The sequence below is a fragment of the Brienomyrus brachyistius genome, chromosome 3 (assembly GCF_023856365.1).
Source record: "Brienomyrus brachyistius isolate T26 chromosome 3, BBRACH_0.4, whole genome shotgun sequence".
Taxonomy (NCBI): Eukaryota; Metazoa; Chordata; class Actinopteri; order Osteoglossiformes; family Mormyridae; genus Brienomyrus; species Brienomyrus brachyistius.
The window spans coordinates 7,359,115-7,365,113 of NC_064535.1; positions in this window are offsets into that span (position 1 = coordinate 7,359,115).

The following is a 5,999-nucleotide window of genomic DNA, read 5'->3' on the forward strand; positions in this document are numbered from 1 at the left end:
GCATGGTAACAGTGTCGTTAAACATGATTACATTTTAATAACATGTCATTATGTGATATACCCATACATAAGCTTATTGGATTATTATTTTGTAAGGTCTTGAGCCAGGCTCTTCCGAGCTGGACCGTGAATGACCCTAATAATTTTTAAGCTACCCCGAGCCATACTGAACAGGCACCAACCGTGCCAAACCGTGTTGAGCTGTGCCAACCGACACCTAATCAGACCGGAAACGCAAGGGAATAAGTGGGGCAGACAGAAGGAAAACGACTGTCCAGGAACCAGTAAGAAATAGGACAAACTAACTGAATCGTGGGTCCAGTTCATTTAGCCTGGCAAGTGGGGTTAGCGACTGATGCTAATACCAAATAGCACATGCAAGGAACTGCTCGATTAGGCAGCGTTTTCTATGACTCATATAGCACTAAAAACATGAAATGAACATGAATGTTGGACTCTTTAGTGGGGAATTTCCATGCACTTAAGGGTCGCTTAAATAACATATAGTGTCACGCTAATCATGAACTCGACAGGCAGGGTTTAGGGCCCGCAAACACAGATATTATCTGGCTGTCTGTCAAGGCAGAATTACACATAAAAACTCCCACACACATTTTTGTGTTTCGCTCGTATTTCGAATTCGCAAACTTTCCCCGTTTTAACGAAGGGAAAAAAGTGATTTTGGTTGTTGCTAACATGGTGACCTCTGACAAAAAAATTCCGCCCGGAAAGCATTAACTTGAGACCGCTTCGGAAAACTGATCCAAATTTCTCCAAGGAATGTTTTTTAATGTCACCCCCATGTCATATATGTGCAATGTGCACAAACAATAACTCACATCAGGAAACTATTTGGTTCCATTTCAAGGGGAGGCGCAATGGTCAGCAGTGGTTGCAATCCCGCCTGGTCTGTAGGTGTGGGGTTTGTATGTTTCCCCGGTGTTATGCAAGTCAAAAGACACACAGTCATGCTCCAATTCTGTCCCTGCATGTTCTCCATGGTTATTTTACTCTGATTTACCCCCACAGTCTATAAACATGTGATTTCTCTTTCTCTCTCTCTCTCTCTCTCTCTCTCTCTCAAAATGTGCCCTGCAATGCGCTGGCATCTCATCTTGGCCTCTCCCGTCCTGTGGTTCCCTGAAAAGGCTTGCCGTGCCCTGGGTAAGCAGTTGCAAGTGGGAGGGTACGAAACAACCATAATATTTGAATAACCTCAAACAATACCGAATTGTTATGTGCACACAGCAAAATAAATAATTTCGTCCTATGAATCCTGAGCATCTAAGACTTCCACAAGCATTGCGCTGGCATGAAACACAGCCGCGCCCAGCATGTAAAGTGTTCCTGTATGTTTGCGCTACACTTCATGACTTATTTGAAAGGAAAGTAGCCCCATGATGTACATGACATAGACATGTTGGCCAACCAAAACACTATAACAATTTCAATTGCGACGACAGAGATGGAGAGTATGCAGCCCAAAGGGGGCTAAATGGGGCTCCAGCACTTAAGATGATGTGCCAACAATATATCACATGCATGCCTTGTTTTGTGTGTTGATTTTATCGACAGAAAGTCAATTTACAAAAAGAAGAATATGGCTGTTCTCCTTCATGGTGTCTATTTTAGGTAAAGAATTATATTTCAGACTGTGCTGATATCATATTATAAAGATTTATTACATTTATTAGACGAAAACACAACACAGGATTGTGGTTAGGTTTGGCCACTGAGGAATTCAGCTGAAGAATTGATGTTTTTTAATCCTGAAAAACGTGGTTCCGATCTTCTGGTTCTGAGACTTTTGACGTGGACCTTCCTGCCATTTTTGTTTCTAATGGCTCAGCTCTGAAGTACAGCTTGGTTAACTGTGACCCTCCCAGGGACCCAACCCCCCAGCACCAGGGGTGGTGCTGGTGACTGTATGCCCCTTGAAAGTGTATGACATTGGGCCAATCTAATATATTGCAAATTCTTTAGGGCCCTTGTCACTCAGGGGCCCTTGGAATCACCCTAACTACCCCCCCTCCTTTATAGTGCCCTTGCCCAGCCCCATCCTCAATGAAGTAAACACCAGGGAGCACGGTAACTGATATTGCACCATTTACCACCCGTCCGCGTATAAACGTCTCAGAGTGTATTCCCGCAGAAGTTTGGGTTTCCGGACTTGCCAGCGAAGACCCCAGCCTGCTGAAGTCCCCATTTCCCAAATGAATCATGGGGTCTTGTAAACAGTCCTGTGATCCAGTTACTGGATGAAGTCGAGCTGGTTAAAGGGGCAAGAAAGGGAGGGAAAAAAATGAAAGAGGAGAGTCTGGGGATTTGCACTGGATTTACACATCTACGGTTTCACCCGTTCCTCAAGGCCGACTCTCGCGGCCCTGTTACCACGACGATGCCGAGGACAGCCAGGCCGCCACCCGGCTGCCTGCATCCCCCCCCCCCCCCCATGGCATATGAGGCTCGCTGGGGACAGGGGGGCCATGGGGGCCGTGGGGGCGTCCCGCACATCAAACGCAGGGGCTCATTTACATTCCACCGCGGGCTCTGGGATTTGCTTTAATGAGCTGACAAGGGCTGCTGGACAGCTGACTCCTGCGCCCCCCCCTCCGTCAACCCCCCCCCCCCCCAAGCCCTAGGGGCCACGGACAGGAAGAGCATCCAGACATCAAGGGCATGGCGTGCGTGTGCATGATGTGCGTATGCGTGGGGTGGGGGGGCATTCTGTGAGCCCATGTGCCCGTCAGGGTGCATCTACCTCTGTGCTTGACTGTGTTTATACATACGTCTCGTGGTAATGCTATCCGATTGGCTCCAGGTACCCCTCTGTCCTGAGAGGGTGACACCCCCTCCCACCTGACAGCGCCGCATCCCTTGGCCAGGTTAACACGTTGCAGGTGTGCTGTGCCCCACATTTAGCTTCCATGCAGGGTGAGGGTGTGTTCTCATGTACAAACCGTGGACTGCCACCGGCAAGAGCAGCACAAGGCATCTCTGTTCCCTGGGACAGCAGCTCTTGGCAGGCGACCTGGCCCCCCCACGCTCCCTGGGCCGTGGCAGGAAGCCTGCCAGACTGAGCAGCCTCATGCCCCCTGACACTCACACACACCCACACACGCTCAAAGTGATATACTCACACACCAGCTCACTGCCACACATTTATGTAGGCCTAGTCAAAACACACACGCATGTAGCCATAACACACTGCTGCTTCTGGGATCCACCCGTTTCCCACTTTCTGTCTTTCTTGCAGCCATCTTCGACCCATTTACCCCAGTGAGGGCCAGCTGGAGTCTGTCACTGGCAGTGCAGGGCTGGGGGACCAGCGCAGACAGGATGCCAGTCCATCGGAAGGCACACACACACCGTGCAACGTGGCGATGCCAATTATCCTAAGTGCATTTCCTTGGAAAAGCCAGTGCAACACCAGGAGAGCATGCAAATTCCTCACACACAGCAGGATTCGAACCCCCAGCCTTAGATATATCAGACACCACTATTAGCCAATGAGCCAACATGCTGATCAAAGCCTGTTACACCCCTTCGGCATGCAGGGTATAGTTGGTGTTCTTTGCTTACTCTATATATAAGTAATTATGTTATTAATACAAGGCATACACCAGCAGCTCAGAATGTTGCCCAAGGTGGTCATGACCCGTGGGCCATGGAGAGAGACTGACCAATCACAATCAGCCCAACCAGATTCCAGCCAATAGGAAGTCTCTCCATGGGATTTTCCCACCCCATTCATGCAACCCCAGCTTTTCCCCATTTGATTGGTGGTATTAGCTCTGAGAACCTTTAAACACCCTGTGCCCCCAGAAACCACCCCCCACTCAAAACTGCCAAGATGGGAGGGGGAATGGAAAAAAAAAAACAAAAAAGCTGTATCACAAGGGGAGAACAATTAGTCGTCACGTTGTTGCCCGGCGCTGTAAAATAAATGGGTTTCAGTCCATTATCCTCTAATTAATGCCAATTGAGGGAAATGAAACTTATCATCAGCAGATGTGGAGGCTGAGGGTGATGACGGGGGGGGGGGGGGCTTCAGGTAGTCAGGCAGCCTAGAATTCACGGGGCGGGGGGCTGGTCTGGGTCCGATCCAGAACTGCTGTGCTGGTGATTAATGTAAAAACTAGGAGTTAGACTTGGGGGGGGGGGGGTTGTACTGGTGCTCCAGGCCACCTGCAGCACAGTCTTCTGGCAGAACCAGCCCTGATTCCTCAGTTCTTACACAGCGGTCGAGGGGCTGCTCAGTGACGTCAGCACAAGCAGAGCAGCTCAAAATTAGAATCACATGGGAGATGCAGAGACCGGGGGGGGGGGGGGGGGGGGGGAGGAGGTTGGGGAAAAAAAGAAATGAAATGTGACGTCCAATAGTTTTCCTGAAGAAATCTCTATTGGTTATTTAACTTGGCAGTAATGTGCTCAGCCCTGGGCTTATTGTTGGCCGTGGGCAGGAAAAGAGAAGCACTTTATAGTCTGATAAAAGACAGGAAAATGCTGTGTAATTCATGTGTGAATGACTTGGAGATGAGGCCGGTTTGAGAGATTATACAGACTTACTTACCATGGCTTCCTAGTGCATTGTGGGTGCATCCTAACCTGGCCGCCACAAGCGGCCGTCACCCGATGGGGTCACAGGTCCACAGTGGTGTTTAGACGATTTTGATTGGATGACGTTGGCAACATGTTTGTCCTGAACGGGCCACAAACTGCGGTTGTTCCGCGGATGAGGCTGTTTGTTTAGTGTTACTGCAATTCTTCCCTTGGCAGGAGGACACAAATATTTTCCCATCATATTTCTACAGTGACACGCAAACACTTCCCCATACGTTCTGTAACTCGCCGTGGTCTCATTCTTCAACACGTCGTTTTTTTGCTTGCCGAATGACTGATGAGTAACTGGCTCTTCCAGAGAAAGATTAATGCCGTTTATGGATTAACTGTGGGGAGTAATCCCACGTGATGCATTTGAATGAGTTCCCAATGAGGTAAAAGGTAAGAGACTTCGCCTCGTTGCGTGGATACCTGGAGCCTGCAATTACCTTCCAAGCCAGTAGCTTTCAGTGTCTTGGTTTAATGGGGGGGGGGGGGGTAGGAATTCACCCCAATCGAACACCACTGCTACCTTCTTAGCCCCCTCTGGTGGCAACACAACAAATGCATTACGTACTGAAACAATACCCACCATTGAAAGTTTTCCACACAAACATACATTGAAAAATCCACTGGAAAGTCAGAAGAATGTGACAGATCAAATGTAACCGGACCACAACTATTCCGACGGAGCTTTCTGACAAACTTGCGCTGTGCTAATGGCGTTTAGGTCTCGGAGATATTAATCACAGATCTGGAATATTTCCTCTCCCTTCACATGTACTGTTTCGTTTTGTGCTTGGACTTTGTTCTGTAAATTCTGAAGTAATACGCACGTGCATTTCTTAAAGCCGTAAGTGGAAAGTTCCGGTCCAGAAAGGATAAATCCAAGCCAAGATTTTCTTTCAACCAACCAACTGAATATTCTGTGATTGTGACTCTTTATATTCAACTGGTTGATTGAAACAAAATCTTGGTCTGGATTTTTACTTTACTCTCTTTACACCTCTGTGTAAAGCCCACTTTGACTCTTCTTCCTTCTCCCAGTCCCATCTGATGCCAGTTGCCATGTAGCAAACGATTTCATGCGTCTTGTGGTGTGTAGGTGGGTCCATGATGTCATGGTGTTTCCCTCCAGGTCATCAGCGACGTCCCGCCAGCTGAGGTGTGACCAAGATGACGAGGTTGAGGAGGCTGTCTACTAGTGGGTAGACACCCCCCCAGCCCACCCCACACACACACTCCAAAAAGCAGCCAATGATGATCTTAGCACATTCCAAACCATTAGGGAGTGTCCCAGATCCTGATGACTTCTGACCAGACATGTGGAGAAGAAGCTGTCTCCAAGCCACAAGAAGCACATGTTCGCCCTCAGGCCCCGCCTCCTCCAGGAAGGC